Source organism: Salvelinus namaycush, unplaced genomic scaffold (assembly GCF_016432855.1).
Source record: "Salvelinus namaycush isolate Seneca unplaced genomic scaffold, SaNama_1.0 Scaffold535, whole genome shotgun sequence".
NCBI classification, from domain to species: domain Eukaryota; kingdom Metazoa; phylum Chordata; class Actinopteri; order Salmoniformes; family Salmonidae; genus Salvelinus; species Salvelinus namaycush.
This window is the reverse complement of record NW_024061237.1, coordinates 122,501-141,161: the sequence shown is the minus strand read 5'-3', so window position 1 is coordinate 141,161 and position 18,661 is coordinate 122,501.

Sequence of the window (18,661 nt, the reverse complement as noted above, 5' to 3'; positions counted from 1 at the left end):
AGTATACATGGTTATAATAGACAGCATACATGGTTAATATAGACAGTATACATGGTTAATATAGACAGTATACATGGTTAATATAGACAGTATACATGGTTAATATAGACAGTATACATGGTTAATATAGACAGTATACATGGTTAATATAGACAGCATGGTTAATATAGACAGCATGGTTAATATAGACAGCATGGTTAATATAGACAGTATACATGGTTAATATAGACAGTATACATGGTTAATATAGACAGCATGGTTAATATAGACAGCATGGTTAATATAGACAGTATACATGGTTATAATAGACAGTATACATGGTTAATATAGACAGTATACATGGTTATAATAGACAGCATACATGGTTAATATAGACAGCATGGTTAATATAGACAGCATGGTTAATATAGACAGTATACATGGTTAATATAGACAGTATACATGGTTAATATAGACAGTATACATGGTTAATATAGACAGTATACATGGTTAATATAGACAGTATACATGGTTAATATAGACAGCATGGTTAATATAGACAGCATACATGGTTAATATAGACAGCATGGTTAATATAGACAGTATACATGGTTAATATAGACAGTATACATGGTTATAATAGACAGTATACATGGTTAATATAGACAGCATACATGGTTAATATAGACAGCATGGTTAATATAGACAGCATAGATGGTTAATATAGACATCATGGTTAATATAGACTATATACATGGTTAATATAGACAGTATACATGGTTATAATAGACAGTATACATGGTTAATATAGACAGCATACATGGTTAATATAGACATCATGGTTAATATAGACAGCATGGTTAATATAGACAGCATGGTTAATATAGACAGTATACATGGTTAATATAGACAGTATACATGGTTAATATAGACAGCATACATGGTTAATATAGACAGCATACATGGTTAATATAGACATCATGGTTAATATAGACAGTATACATGGTTAATATAGACAACATGGTTAATATAGACACTGTACATGGTTAATATAGACAGTATACATGGTTAATATAGACAGCATGGTTAATATAGACAGCATGGTTAATATAGACAGCATGGTTAATATAGACAGCATGGTTAATATAGACAGTATACATGGTTAATATAGACAGTATACATGGTTAATATAGACATCATGATTAATATAGACAGCATACATGGTTAATATAGACAGCATACATGGTTAATATAGACATCATGGTTAATATAGACAGTATACATGGTTAATATAGACATCATGGTTAATATAGACAGCATGGTTAATATAGACAGTATACATGGTTAGTATAGACACTATACATGGTTAATATAGACAGTATACATGGTTAATATAGACAGCATGGTTAATATAGACAGCATACATGGTTAATATAGACAGCATGGTTAATATAGACAGCATGGTTAATATAGACAGCATGGTTAATATAGACAGCATGGTTAATATAGACAGTATACATGGTTAATATAGACAGTATACATGGTTAATATAGACAGTATACATGGTTATAATAGACAGCATACATGGTTAATATAGACAGTATACATGGTTAATATAGACAGTATACATGGTTAACCTTTACCGAACCTCAACCCCGTATCCGGGATCACCCCCCACCCCCCACACACTGATTAGCATAGCTAGCATAGCTTCACAAGTAGATAGTAGCATCTAAATATCATTAAATCACAAGTCCAAGACACCAGATGAAAGATACAGATCTTGTGAATAAAGCCACCATTTCAGATTTTTAAAATGTTTTACAGGGAAGACAAAATATGTAAATCTATTAGCTAAACACGTTAGCAAAATACACCACTATTCTAACTCCATCAGTTTCTTACTCCTTCAGGTGCTATCACCAATTCGGCTCAACTAAGATATTGATAGCCAATAACCTATAAAAAAAACCATCAGATGACAGTCTGATAACATATTCATGGTATAGGATAGTTTTTGTTAGAAAAAAGTGCATATTTCAGGTAGAAATCACAGTTTACAATTGCACCGACCATCACAAATCGACTAGAATTACTAGATAGAGCAACGTGTATGACCAATTTACTCATCATAAAACATTTCATAAAAATAGACAAAGCATAGCAATGGAAAGACCCAGTTCTTGTGATTTCAGACCATATTTCAGATTTTCTAAGCGTTTTTCAGCGAAAACACAATAAATCGATAAGTTAGCATACTACATGTGCAAACGTTACCAGAGCATCGATTCCAGCCAAAGAGCGCTATAACGTCAACATCGCCAAAAGATATTAATTTTTTCACTAACCTTCTCAGAATTCTTCCGATGACACTCCTGTAACATCATTTTACAACATACATATACAGTTTGTTCGAAAAGGTGCATATTTAGCCATACAAAACCGTGGTTACACAATAAAAATACTAGGAAATCAAGCCTCAATATGTCTGACGTCATCTATCAGAGTGATCTAGTTTAATTGAAAGCTAATCATATACTTGACTAAAAAATACAGGGTTGACAGGAATCGAAAGACAAATTAGTTCTTAATGCAACCGCTGATTTACATTTGTAAAATTATCCTTACTTTTCAATACAGGGTTCGCCAAGTGAAGCTACACCAAACAAAATGGCGAAATATGCGTTTAAAATATTTCGACAGAACAACAATTTATCATATTAAATATTGCTTACTATGAGCTGTTCTTCCATCATATTCTTGGGCAATGTATCCTTTCTATGTTATAAACGTCTTTTGGTCGATAGATGTCCTCTGTCCTTCGAAATATCCACTAACGATCGAACGGGACCCAAAAACGTGTCCAAAGTTTCAGAGTGCACAACAAAGAAATTCCTCAAAATCGCACTAAACGGATATAATTTCCTATAAAACGGTTTAAATTAACTACCTTATGATGTTTCTAAGTCCTATATCGAATTAAATTACAGACGGATACATTTCAAGTTGATAACCGAGCCTGTGAAAATGGCGTCCGGAGGTCCCTTCCTGCGTAAGGGCGAGCGTCGAAAGGGGGGCTACTCTCACTCCTTGGTCTTTTATAACCTCTGAGAGCTACGGAGAAGGCCCATTCCACTTCTCATTGGTTACTGACATCCAGGGGAAGGCGGGTGCAGTTCGTGTCGTTCCATAGGATAGACAGAGACCTTAAAAACTGATCTGAAACCAGAGCTTCGCTCTCAGACCTTTCACTGTCTGTCATGGATTTCGCTGTAGAAAGAGTTCTGGGTCACCCACAGACATCATTCCAACTTTGTATGAAACTAGAAAGTGTTTTCTTTCCAATAGAATTAATAATATGCATATTGTACGAGCAAGAATTGAGTACTAGGCAGTTTAATTTGGAGACGACAAAATGCTAATTCGGAACAGCACCCCCTGTAGTCGCAAGAATTAATATAGACAGTATACATGGTTAATATAGACAGTATACATGGTTAATATAGACAGTATACATGGTTAATATAGACAGTATACATGGTTAATATAGACAGCATGGTTAATATAGACAGCATGGTTAATATAGACAGCATGGTTAATATAGACAGTATACATGGTTAATATAGACAGTATACATGGTTAATATAGACAGCATGGTTCATATAGACAGCATGGTTAATATAGACAGTATACATGGTTATAATAGACAGTATACATGGTTAATATAGACAGTATACATGGTTATAATAGACAGCATACATGGTTAATATAGACAGCATGGTTAATATAGACAGCATGGTTAATATAGACAGTATACATGGTTAATATAGACAGTATACATGGTTAATATAGACAGTATACATGGTTAATATAGACAGTATACATGGTTAATATAGACAGTATACATGGTTAATATAGACAGTATACATGGTTAATATAGACAGCATGGTTAATATAGACAGCATACATGGTTAATATAGACAGCATGGTTAATATAGACAGTATACATGGTTAATATAGACAGTATACATGGTTATAATAGACAGTATACATGGTTAATATAGACAGCATACATGGTTAATATAGACAGCATGGTTAATATAGACAGCATAGATGGTTAATATAGACATCATGGTTAATATAGACTATATACATGGTTAATATAGACAGTATACATGGTTATAATAGACAGTATACATGGTTAATATAGACAGCATACATGGTTAATATAGACATCATGGTTAATATAGACAGCATGGTTAATATAGACAGTATACATGGTTAATATAGACAGTATACATGGTTAATATAGACAGCATTGTTAATATAGACAGCATGGTTAATATAGACAGTATACATGGTTAATATAGACAGCATGGTTAATATAGACAGCATGGTTAATATAGACAGTATACATGGTTAATATAGACAGTATACATGGTTAATATAGACAGTATACATGGTTAATATAGACATCATGGTTAATATAGACAGTATACATGGTTAGTATAGACAGCATGGTTAATATAGACAGCATGGTTAATATAGACAGTATACATGGTTAATATAGACAGTATACATGGTTAATATAGACAGCATGGTTAATATAGACAGTATACATGGTTAATATAGACAGTATACATGGTTAATATAGACAGCATGGTTAATATAGACAGCATGGTTAATATAGACAGCATGGTTAATATAGACAGTATACATGGTTAATATAGACAGTATACATGGTTAATATAGACAGTATACATGGTTATAATAGACAGTATACATGGTTAATATAGACAGCATACATGGTTAATATAGACAGTATACATGGTTAATATAGACAGCATGGTTAATATAGACAGTATACATGGTTAATATAGACAGCATGGTTAATATAGACAGTATACATGGTTAATATAGACAGCATGGTTAATATAGACAGCATACATGGTTAATATAGACAGCATGGTTAATATAGACAGTATACATGGTTAATATAGACAGTATACATGGTTAATATAGAAAGTATACATGGTTAATATAGACAGTATACATGGTTATAATAGACAGTATACATGGTTAATATAGACAGCATACATGGTTAATATAGACATCATGGTTAATATAGACAGCATGGTTAATATAGACAGTATACATGGTTAATATAGACAGTATACATGGTTAATATAGACATCATGGTTAATATAGACAGCATGGTTAATATAGACAGTATACATGGTTAATATAGACAGTATACATGGTTAATATAGACAGCATGGTTAATATAGACAGTATACATGGTTAATATAGACAGCATGGTTAATATAGACAGCATGGTTAATATAGACAGCATGGTTAATATAGACAGTATACATGGTTAATATAGACAGTATACATGGTTAAATATAGACAGCATGGTTAATATAGACAGTATACATGGTTAATATAGACAGCATACATGGTTAATATAGACAGTATACATGGTTAATATAGACAGCATACATGGTTAATATAGACAGTATACATGGTTAATATAGACAGCATGGTTAATATAGACAGCATGGTTAATATAGACAGCATACATGGTTAATATAGACAGTATACATGGTTAATATAGACAGCATGGTTAATATAGACAGCATGGTTAATATAGACAGCATACATGGTTAATATAGACAGTATACATGGTTAGTATAGACATCATGGTTAATATAGACAGCATGGTTAATATAGACAGCATACATGGTTAATATAGACAGCATGGTTAATATAGACAGCATACATGGTTAATATAGACAGTATACTTGGTTAATATAGACAGTATACATGGTTAATATAGACAACATGGTTAATATAGACACTGTACATGGTTAATATAGACAGTATACATGGTTAATATAGACACTATACATGGTTAATATAGACAGCATGGTTAATATAGACAGCATGGTTAATATAGACAGTATACATGGTTAATATAGACAGTATACATGGTTAATATAGACAGTATACATGGTTAATATAGACAACATGTTTAATATAGACAGTATACATGGTTAATATAGACAGTATACTTGGTTAATATAGACAGTATACATGGTTAATATAGACAACGTGGTTAATATAGACACTGTACATGGTTAATATAGACAGTATACATGGTTAATATAGACACTATACATGGTTAATATAGACAGCATGGTTAATATAGACAGCATGGTTAATATAGACAGTATACATGGTTAATATAGACAGTATACATGGTTAATATAGACATCATGGTTAATATAGACAGCATGGTTAATATAGACAGTATACATGGTTAATATAGACAGTATACATGGTTAATATAGACAGGATACATGGTTAATATAGACACTATACATGGTTAATATAGACACTATACATGGTTAATATAGACAGTATACATGGTTAATATAGACAGTATACATGGTTAATATAGACAGCATGGTTAATATAGACAGAATGGTTAATATAGACAGTATACAGGGTTAATATAGACAGTATACATGGTTAATATAGACAGTATACATGGTTAATATAGACAGTATACATGGTTAATATAGACAGTATACATGGTTAATATAGACACCATGGTTAATATAGACACTATAAATGGTTAATATAGACAGTATACATGGTTAATATAGACACTATAAATGGTTAATATAGACAGTATACATGGTTAATATAGACAGCATGGTTAATATAGACACTATAAATGGTTAATATAGACAGTATACATTGTTAATATAGACACTATAAATGGTTAATATAGACAGTATACATGGTTAATATAGACAGCATGGTTAATATAGACACTATAAATGGTTAATGTAGACAGTATACATGGTTAATATAGACACTATAAATGGTTAATATAGACAGTATACATGGTTAATATAGACACTATAAATGGTTAATATAGACAGTATACATGGTTAATATAGACAGCATACATGGTTAATATAGACAGCATGGTTAATATAGACAGCATGGTTAATATAGACAGTATACATGGTTAATATAGACATCATGGTTAATATAGACAGCATGGTTAATATAGACACTATACATGGTTAGTATAGACATCATGGTTAATATAGACAACATGGTTAATATAGACACTATAAATGGTTAATATAGACAGCATGGTTAATATAGACACTATAAATGGTTAATATAGACAGCATGGTTAATATAGACACTATAAATGGTTAATATAGACAGCATACATGGTTAATATAGACAGCATGGTTAATATAGACAGTATACATGGTTAATATAGACAGTATACATGGTTAATATAGACAGTATACATGGTTAATATAGACAGTATACATGGTTAATATAGACAGCATACATGGTTAATATAGACAGCATGGTTAATATAGACAGTATACATGGTTAATATAGACAGCATACATGGTTAATATAGACATCATGGTTAATATAGACAGCATACATGGTTAATATAGACAGCATACATGGTTAATATAGACATCATGGTTAATATAGACAGTATACATGGTTAATATAGACATCATGGTTAATATAGACAGCATGGTTAATATAGACAGTATACATGGTTAGTATAGACACTATACATGGTTAATATAGACAGTATACATGGTTAATATAGACAGCATGGTTAATATAGACAGCATGGTTAATATAGACAGCATGGTTAATATAGACAGTATACATGGTTAATATAGACAGTATACATGGTTAATATAGACAGTATACATGGTTATAATAGACAGCATACATGGTTAATATAGACAGTATACATGGTTAATATAGACAGTATACATTGTTAATATAGACAGTATACATGGTTAATATAGACAGTATACATGGTTAATATAGACAGTATACATGGTTAATATAGACAGTATACATGGTTAATATAGACAGCATGGTTAATATAGACAGCATGGTTAATATAGACAGTATACATGGTTAATATAGACAGTATACATGGTTAATATAGACAGCATGGTTAATATAGACAGCATGGTTAATATAGACAGTATACATGGTTATAATAGACAGTATACATGGTTAATATAGACAGTATACATGGTTATAATAGACAGCATACATGGTTAATATAGACAGCATGGTTAATATAGACAGCATGGTTAATATAGACAGTATACATGGTTAATATAGACAGTATACATTGTTAATATAGACAGTATACATGGTTAATATAGACAGTATACATGGTTAATATAGACAGTATACATGGTTAATATAGACAGTATACATGGTTAATATAGGCAGCATGGTTAATATAGACAGCATACATGGTTAATATAGACAGCATGGTTAATATAGACAGTATACATGGTTAATATAGACAGTATACATGGTTATAATAGACAGTATACATGGTTAATATAGACAGCATACATGGTTAATATAGACAGCATGGTTAATATAGACAGCATACATGGTTAATATAGACATCATGGTTAATATAGACTATATACATGGTTAATATAGACAGTATACATGGTTATAATAGACAGTATACATGGTTAATATAGACAGCATACATGGTTAATATAGACATCATGGTTAATATAGACAGCATGGTTAATATAGACAGTATACATGGTTAATATAGACAGTATACATGGTTAATATAGACAGCATGGTTAATATAGACAGCATGGTTAATATAGACAGTATACATGGTTAATATAGACAGCATGGTTAATATAGACAGCATGGTTAATATAGACAGTATACATGGTTAATATAGACAGTATACATGGTTAATATAGACAGTATACATGGTTAATATAGACATCATGGTTAATATAGACAGTATACATGGTTAGTATAGACAGCATGGTTAATATAGACAGCATGGTTAATATAGACAGTATACATGGTTAATATAGACAGTATACATGGTTAATATAGACAGCATGGTTAATATAGACAGTATACATGGTTAATATAGACAGTATACATGGTTAATATAGACAGTATACATGGTTATAATAGACAGTATACATGGTTAATATAGACAGCATACATGGTTAATATAGACAGTATACATGGTTAATATAGACAGCATGGTTAATATAGACAGTATACATGGTTAATATAGACAGCATGGTTAATATAGACAGTATACATGGTTAATATAGACAGCATGGTTAATATAGACAGCATACATGGTTAATATAGACAGCATGGTTAATATAGACAGTATACATGGTTAATATAGACAGTATACATGGTTAATATAGACAGTATACATGGTTAATATAGACAGTATACATGGTTAATATAGACAGTATACATGGTTATAATAGACAGTATACATGGTTAATATAGACAGCATACATGGTTAATATAGACATCATGGTTAATATAGACAGCATGGTAAATATAGACAGTATACATGGTTAATATAGACAGTATACATGGTTAATATAGACATCATGGTTAATATAGACAGCATGGTTAATATAGACAGTATACATGGTTAATATAGACAGTATACATGGTTAATATAGACAGCATGGTTAATATAGACAGTATACATGGTTAATATAGACAGCATGGTTAATATAGACAGCATGGTTAATATAGACAGCATGGTTAATATAGACAGTATACATGGTTAATATAGACAGTATACATGGTTAAATATAGACAGCATGGTTAATATAGACAGTATACATGGTTAATATAGACAGCATACATGGTTAATATAGACAGTATACATGGTTAATATAGACAGCATACATGGTTAATATAGACAGTATACATGGTTAATATAGACAGCATGGTTAATATAGACAGCATGGTTAATATAGACAGCATACATGGTTAATATAGACAGTATACATGGTTAATATAGACAGCATGGTTAATATAGACAGCATGGTTAATATAGACAGCATACATGGTTAATATAGACAGTATACATGGTTAGTATAGACATCATGGTTAATATAGACAGCATGGTTAATATAGACAGCATACATGGTTAATATAGACAGCATGGTTAATATAGACAGCATACATGGTTAATATAGACAGTATACTTGGTTAATATAGACAGTATACATGGTTAATATAGACAACATGGTTAATATAGACACTGTACATGGTTAATATAGACAGTATACATGGTTAATATAGACACTATACATGGTTAATATAGACAGCATGGTTAATATAGACAGCATGGTTAATATAGACAGTATACATGGTTAATATAGACAGTATACATGGTTAATATAGACAGTATACATGGTTAATATAGACAACATGTTTAATATAGACAGTATACATGGTTAATATAGACAGTATACTTGGTTAATATAGACAGTATACATGGTTAATATAGACAACGTGGTTAATATAGACACTGTACATGGTTAATATAGACAGTATACATGGTTAATATAGACACTATACATGGTTAATATAGACAGCATGGTTAATATAGACAGCATGGTTAATATAGACAGTATACATGGTTAATATAGACAGTATACATGGTTAATATAGACATCATGGTTAATATAGACAGCATGGTTAATATAGACAGTATACATGGTTAATATAGACAGTATACATGGTTAATATAGACAGGATACATGGTTAATATAGACACTATACATGGTTAATATAGACACTATACATGGTTAATATAGACAGTATACATGGTTAATATAGACAGTATACATGGTTAATATAGACAGCATGGTTAATATAGACAGAATGGTTAATATAGACAGTATACAGGGTTAATATAGACAGTATACATGGTTAATATAGACAGTATACATGGTTAATATAGACAGTATACATGGTTAATATAGACAGTATACATGGTTAATATAGACACTATAAATGGTTAATATAGACAGTATACATGGTTAATATAGACACTATAAATGGTTAATATAGACAGTATACATGGTTAATATAGACAGCATGGTTAATATAGACACTATAAATGGTTAATATAGACAGTATACATGGTTAATATAGACACTATAAATGGTTAATATAGACAGTATACATGGTTAATATAGACAGCATGGTTAATATAGACACTATAAATGGTTAATGTAGACAGTATACATGGTTAATATAGACACTATAAATGGTTAATATAGACAGTATACATGGTTAATATAGACACTATAAATGGTTAATATAGACAGTATACATGGTTAATATAGACAGCATACATGGTTAATATAGACAGCATGGTTAATATAGACAGCATGGTTAATATAGACAGTATACATGGTTAATATAGACATCATGGTTAATATAGACAGCATGGTTAATATAGACACTATACATGGTTAGTATAGACATCATGGTTAATATAGACAACATGGTTAATATAGACAGTATACATGGTTAATATAGACAGCATGGTTAATATAGACACTATAAATGGTTAATATAGACAGCATGGTTAATATAGACACTATAAATGGTTAATATAGACAGCATGGTTAATATAGACACTATAAATGGTTAATATAGACAGCATGGTTAATATAGACACTATAAATGGTTAATATAGACAGCATACATGGTTAATATAGACAGCATGGTTAATATAGACAGTATACATGGTTAATATAGACAGTATACATGGTTAATATAGACAGTATACATGGTTAATATAGACAGTATACATGGTTAATATAGACAGCATACATGGTTAATATAGACAGCATGGTTAATATAGACAGTATACATGGTTAATATAGACAGCATACATGGTTAATATAGACAGCATGGTTAATATAGACAGTATACATGGTTAATATAGACAGCATGGTTAATATAAACAGAATACATGGTTAATATAGACAGTATACATGGTTAATATAGACATCATGGTTAATATAGACAGTATACATGGTTAATATAGACAGCATACATGGTTAATATAGACAGCATGGTTAATATAGACAGAATACATGGTTAATATAGACAGCATGGTTAATATAGACAGCATGGTTAATATAGACAGCATGGTTAATATAGACATCATGGTTAATATAGACACTATACATGGTTAATATAGACAGTATACATGGTTAATATAGACAGTATACATGGTTAATATAGACAGCATGGTTAATATAGACAGTATACATGGTTAATATAGACAGTATACATGGTTAATATAGACAGTATACATGGTTAGTATAGACAGTTGGTTAATATAGACAGCATGGTTAATATAGACAGTATACATGGTTAATATAGACATCATGGTTAACATAGACAGCATGGTTAATATAGACAGTATACATGGTTAATATAGACACTATACATGGTTAATATAGACAGTATACATGGTTAATATAGACAGTATACATGGTTAATATAGACAGTATACATGGTTAATATAGACAGTATACATGGTTAATATAGACAGTTTACATGGTTAATATTTGCCATTTACCTGCTAGATCACATTTGAAAGCGCTAATCGTTTTTTTTTTTTATAAGAAATGGGATTTTTGGAAACAAAAATCAATTATAGTCAAGACACGGGTGGAATAAATAATTTGTTTAATTTAAAATAAATAATGTTTATCTTGAACAAATATAAATGAATTTAAGGCATGGCTATTGAAGTTTATTGCTTTGAACAAATTGGACAAATTTTACATACAGTATTCTATCTAAATGACAAATGAGCACCATTGAACACAAATTAAGGCAGGTCTACACACCACATGAGGGACAGAGTTTTACTGTGTGTGTGTTGCAAATGTAATTCTTGCACTTGATGCATGTGTACTGTGTCTTCCTGTCCTTCTTGGGTCCACACACATCGCAACACTTCTTCTTGTTGCTACCGGCTGTAGTCCAGAATGATGAAAATAACTTAGTTCAGAAATGTTACTAACATCTCACTCACATAGAGTTACACCAGACCAAGGTAGGAGAGTCAGACACACACATGCAACAACATCACTCACACTTACTTCCTGTATTGGAGTTGTTGGTTCTGTGGGTCAGGCGGATGGGGCACCAGCATCCTCCTCCTGAATCATCCTCACGATGGCTGCAGAAGCTGGGGTCCTTGGGATATGTTGCCTCCTCTGGATTTGAGGTCTTACCAATGCCTTGCCCAGCTCCTCTGGAGCTTCCTCTGTTCCAATCTGGGTTCAACGACATCCAGATGACTAACGTGTTGAATGCAGAGATATCAAGTGGCTAGCGTAGGGTTCTTCTTTTGCAGCTGAAGCCAGTCACCAGCTTGTCTAAATTGTCCACCCCTCCTTTTGTGGCATTGTAATCCATTATGATTTCTGGTTTTTGATGCTCCTGGCCACAGATCCTCTCATCCCTATGCAGCGTACTCATGAGTACCACATTTTTGTCTTTCTTTGGCACGTAGGACACTAGGGACGTGTCGGCCGTGAACACAAACTTAGAGGAATTGAAAGGCCTGTTCCTTGAAAGGCCTGTTCCGTGTATTCAACAGCTGAGGTGGGAGCCCTGGCTTGTTTTTTCTTACTGTTTCTACCATCGTCAGCTTCCTCTTGAGGAGCTCCTGTCCCCGCTTGTGCAAAGTAAAAAAGTTATCGCATGTGATGTTGTGGCCATGGAGTCCCTGTGTCACGTCCAGGACAACCCGCATCCCTTGGTTCTTCCCCGGCGCTCCTCCATCTGTATTTCCATATAAACTTGCAAGTTCCACACATATGATGAAGCAGCATCACAGGCTGGCCAGATCTTGATTCCATATTTTGCCGGTTTAGACGGTATGTACTGCCTGAATGGGCAGCGGCCCCTAAATGGCATAAGCTGCTCATCAACAGTAACGTTGGGCCCAGGGTTGTAAAACAGGGGAAGGCGGTCCACCCACTTGTCCCACACTGACCTGATTACAGCTAGCTTGTCTCTCTGCACTGACCTGATTACAGCTAGCTTGTCTCTCTGCACTGACCTGATTACAGCTAGCTTGTCTCTCTCCACTGACCTGATTACAGCTAGCTTGTCTCTCTACACTGACCTGATTACAGCTAGCTTGTCTCTCTACACTGACCTGATAGCAGCTAGCTTGTCTCTCTGCACTGACCTGATTGCAGCTAGCTTGTCTCTCTACACTGACCTGATAGCAGCTAGCTGATTACAGCTAGCTTGTCTCTCTACACTGACCTGATTACAGCTAGCTTGTCTCTCTGCACTGACCTGATAGCAGCTAGCTTGTCTCTCTGCACTGACCTGATAGCAGATAACTTGTCTCTCTGCACTGACCTGATGGCAGCTAGCTTGTCTCTCTACACTGACCTGATTGCAGCTAGCTTGTCTCTCTGCACTGACCTGATAGCAGCTAGCTTCTCTCTCTGCACTGACCTGATTGCAGCTAGCTTGTCTCTCTGCACTGACCTGATAGCAGCTAGCTTGTCTCTCTGCACTGACCTGATTGCAGCTAGCTTGTCTCTCTGCACTGACCTGATAGCAGCTAGCTTGTCTCTCTGCACTGACCTGATTGCAGCTAGCTTGTCTCTCTGCACTGACCTGATTGCAGCTAGCTTGTCTCTCTCCACTGACCTGATGGCAGCTAGCTTGTCTCTCTGCACTGACCTGATTACAGCTAGCTTGTCTCTCTCCACTGACCTGATGGCAGCTAGCTTGTCTCTCTCCACTGACCTGATTACAGCTAGCTTGTCTCTCTGCACTGACCTGATAGCAGCTAGCTTGTCTCTCTGCACTGACCTGATAGCAGCTAGCTTGTCTCTCTGCACTGACCTGATAGCAGCTAGCTTGTCTCTCTACACTGACCTGATAGCAGCTAGCTTGTCTCTCTGCACTGACCTGATAGCAGCTAGCTTGTCTCTCTCCACTGACCTGATTACAGCTAGCTTGTCTCTCTGCACTGACCAGATTGCAGCTAGCTGGTCTCTCTACACTGACCTGATTGCAGCTAGCTTGTCTCTCTGCACTGACCTGATTGCAGCTAGCTTGTCTCTCTCCACTGACCTGATAGCAGCTAGCTTGTCTCTCTCCACTGACCTGATAGCAGCTAGCTGGTCTCTATACACTGACCTGATAGCAGCTAGCTTGTCTCTCTGCACTGACCTGATTACAGCTAGCTGGTCTCTCTACACTGACCTGATTGCAGCTAGCTTGTCTCTGCACTGACCTGATTGCAGCTAGCTTGTCTCTCTACACTGACCTGATAGCAGCTAGCTTGTCTCTCTGCACTGACCTGATTACAGCTAGCTGGTCTCTCTACACTGACCTGATTGCAGCTAGCTTGTCTCTGCACTGACCTGATTGCAGCTAGCTTGTCTCTCTGCACTGACCTGATTGCAGCTAGCTTGTCTCTCTGCACTGACCTGATTGCAGCTAGCTTGTCTCTCTGCACTGACCTGATTGCAGCTAGCTTGTCTCTCTGCACTGACCTGATTACAGCTAGCTTGTCTCTCTGCACTGACCTGATTGCAGCTAGCTTGTCTCTCTGCACTGACCTGATTGCAGCTAGCTTGTCTCTCTGCACTGACCTGATTGCAGCTAGCTTGTCTCTCTACACTGACCTGATGGCAGCTAGCTTGTCTCTCTGCACTGACCTGATTGCAGCTAGCTTGTCTCTCTGCACTGACCTGATTGCAGCTAGCTTGTCTCTCTACACTGACCTGATTGCAGCTAGCTTGTCTCTCTGCACTGACCTGATAGCAGCTAGCTTGTCTCTCTACACTGACCTGATTGCAGCTAGCTTGTCTCTCTGCACTGACCTGATTGCAGCTAGCTTGTCTCTCTGCACTGACCTGATTGCAGCTAGCTTGTCTCTCTGCCGCCGAGCTGGTCTGGTGTCTCGGTTATCGAAGCGGATAATCCTGGAAATAATGTGGAAGTTTTCCAGAGACGTTGTTACATGGAAAAGTTCTCTTTCAGTTTCTGCATCCCACAGGGATTCTGTGGACTCCCCCATTTGGATCTGGGATAAGGATGAGAACCTCAAAGTATGCATGTAAATGAGTTTGGTTCATCTCCTTCCATCTCTCTCCAAAAACACGCCCTCCCCCCCAAATTAGTGCAGTCCAGAATGGTTTTCTGGAGGGTGTCTGGGATGAACAGTTCAAAAGAATTTATGTCCTGCACATGAGTATCCGCCGTCTGCGTTGGCCCTGGTTGCATCCTTATCACATTGGCAGCCATACCGGGTGGCTCATTCCTTGGGCAAGAAGACCATTCAATTTCACTTTTTTTTTTTTTTACATCCATATGAGTTATCTTCTTCCAACTCACTGACAGACTCCGAATTGACAGAGACATGATCCTCATATTCAGAAAATTCTTCATCTTCCAGGGTGGAAGACGTTCCTTCCACACTAGCTTCTCTCTCTGCTAAAAAAAAAATGTCTAAGGCCCTCTGAGCAGAGATTATTTTTGTCATACTGATTGAATGTGGTAAGAAGCCACACATGCAAAGCTATTTATTTGTTGTGTCCCTCCCCCAATTTGCACCTGGCTTGGGTACAGTGTAAAAAAAATGCTGTATTTTCCCACAATGTATCAAAATAATGTATTGTAATGTATTACAAAGTTACAATGTAATACAAAGACATTGTGTAGTTTCACACGCTACAAAGGGTAAAGAGTGTGAGAAAAGTGGGTGACAGGCAGGGAGACAGGCAGGGAGACAGGCAGGGAGACAGGCAGGGAGACAGGCAGGGAGACAGACAGGGAGTCAGGCAGGGAGACAGACAGGGAGACAGGCAGGGAGACAGGCAGGGAGTCAGGCAGGGAGTCAGGCAGGGATTCAGGCAGGGAGACAGGCAGGGAGACAGGCAGGGAGACAGGCAGGGAGACAGACAGGGAGACAGGCAGGGAGACAGGCAGGGAGTCAGGCAGGGAGTCAGGCAGGGAGACAGGCAGGGAGACAGGCAGGGAGACAGGCAGGGAGACAGGCAGGGAGACAGGCAGGGAGACAGGCAGGGAGACAGGCAGGGATTCAGGCAGGGAGACAGGCAGGGAGACAGGCAGGGAGACAGGCAGGGAGACAGGCAGGGAGTCAGGCAGGGATTCAGGCAGGGAGACAGGCAGGGAGACAGGCAGGGAGACAGGCAGGGAGACAGGCAGGGAGACAGGCAGGGAGACAGGCAGGGAGACAGGCAGGGAGACAGACAGGGAGACAGACAGTTTCTTGGTGCTATGTTGAAAGAGAAACCTTTTGGTTTCATTTTTACATGTTTTCACCTACACACACACTTTTACACACTTCAAAATCAAATCAAATCAAATGAAATTGTATTTGTCACATACACATGGTTAGCAGATGTTAATGCGAGTGTAGCGAAATGCTTGTACTTCTAGTTCCGACAATGCAGTAATAACCAACGACTAATCTAACCTAACAATTCCACAACTACTACCTTATACACACAAGAGTAAAGGGATAAAGAATATGTACATAAAGATATATGAATGAGTGATGGTACAGAACGGCATAGGCAAGATGCAGTAGATGGTATAGAGAAGAGTATATACATATGAGATGAGTAATGTAGGGTATGTAAACATAAAGTGGCATAGTTTAAAGTGGCTAGTGATACATGTATTACATAAAGATGGCAAGATGCAGTAGATGATATAGAGTACAGTATATACATATACATATGAGATGACTAATGTAGGGTATGTAAACATTATATTAAGTGGCATTGTTTAAAGTGGCTAGTGATACATTTTTACATAATTTCCATCAATTCCCATTATTGAAGTGGCTGGAGTTGAGTCAGTATGTTGGCAGCGGCCACTAAATGTTAGTGGTGGCTGTTTAACAGTCTGATGGCCTTGAGATAGAAGCTGTTTTTCAGTCTCTCGGTCCCTGCTTTGATGCACCTGTACTGACCTCGCCTTCTGGATGATAGCGGGGTGAACAGGCAGTGGCTCGGGTGGTTGTTGTCCTTGATGTTCTTAATGGCCTTCCTGTGACATTGGGTGGTGTAGGTGTCCTGGAGGGCAGGTAGTTTGCCCCCGGTGATGCGTTGTGCAGACCTCACTACCCTCTGGAGAGCCTTACGGTTGTGGGCGGAGCAGTTGCCGTACCAGGCGGTGATACAGCCCAACAGGATGCTCTCGATTGTGCATCTGTAGAAGTTTGTGAGTGCTTTTGGTGACAAGCCAAATTTCTTCAGCCTCCTGAGGTTGAAGAGGCGCTGCTGCGCCTTCTTCACAACGCTGTCTGTGTAGGTGGACCAATTCAGTTTGTCCGTGATGTGTACGACGAGGAACTTAAAACTTACTACCCTCTCCACTACTGTCCCGTCGATATGGATAGGGGGGTGCTCCCTCTGCTGTTTCCTGAAGTCCACAATAATCTCCTTTGTTTTGTTGACGTTGAGTGTGAGGTTATTTTCCTGACACCACACTCCGAGGGCCCTCACCTCCTCCCTGTAGGCCGTCTCGTCGTTGTTGGTAATCAAGCCTACCACTGTAGTGTCGTCTGCAAACTTGATGATTGAGTTGGAGGCGTGCATGGCCACGCAGTCGTGGGTGAACAGGGAGTACAGGAGAGGGCTCAAAACGCACCCTTGTGGGGCCCCAGTGTTGAGGATCAGCGGGGTGGAGATGTTGTTACCTACCCTCACCACCTGGGGGCGGCCCGTCAGGAAGTCCAGTACCCAGT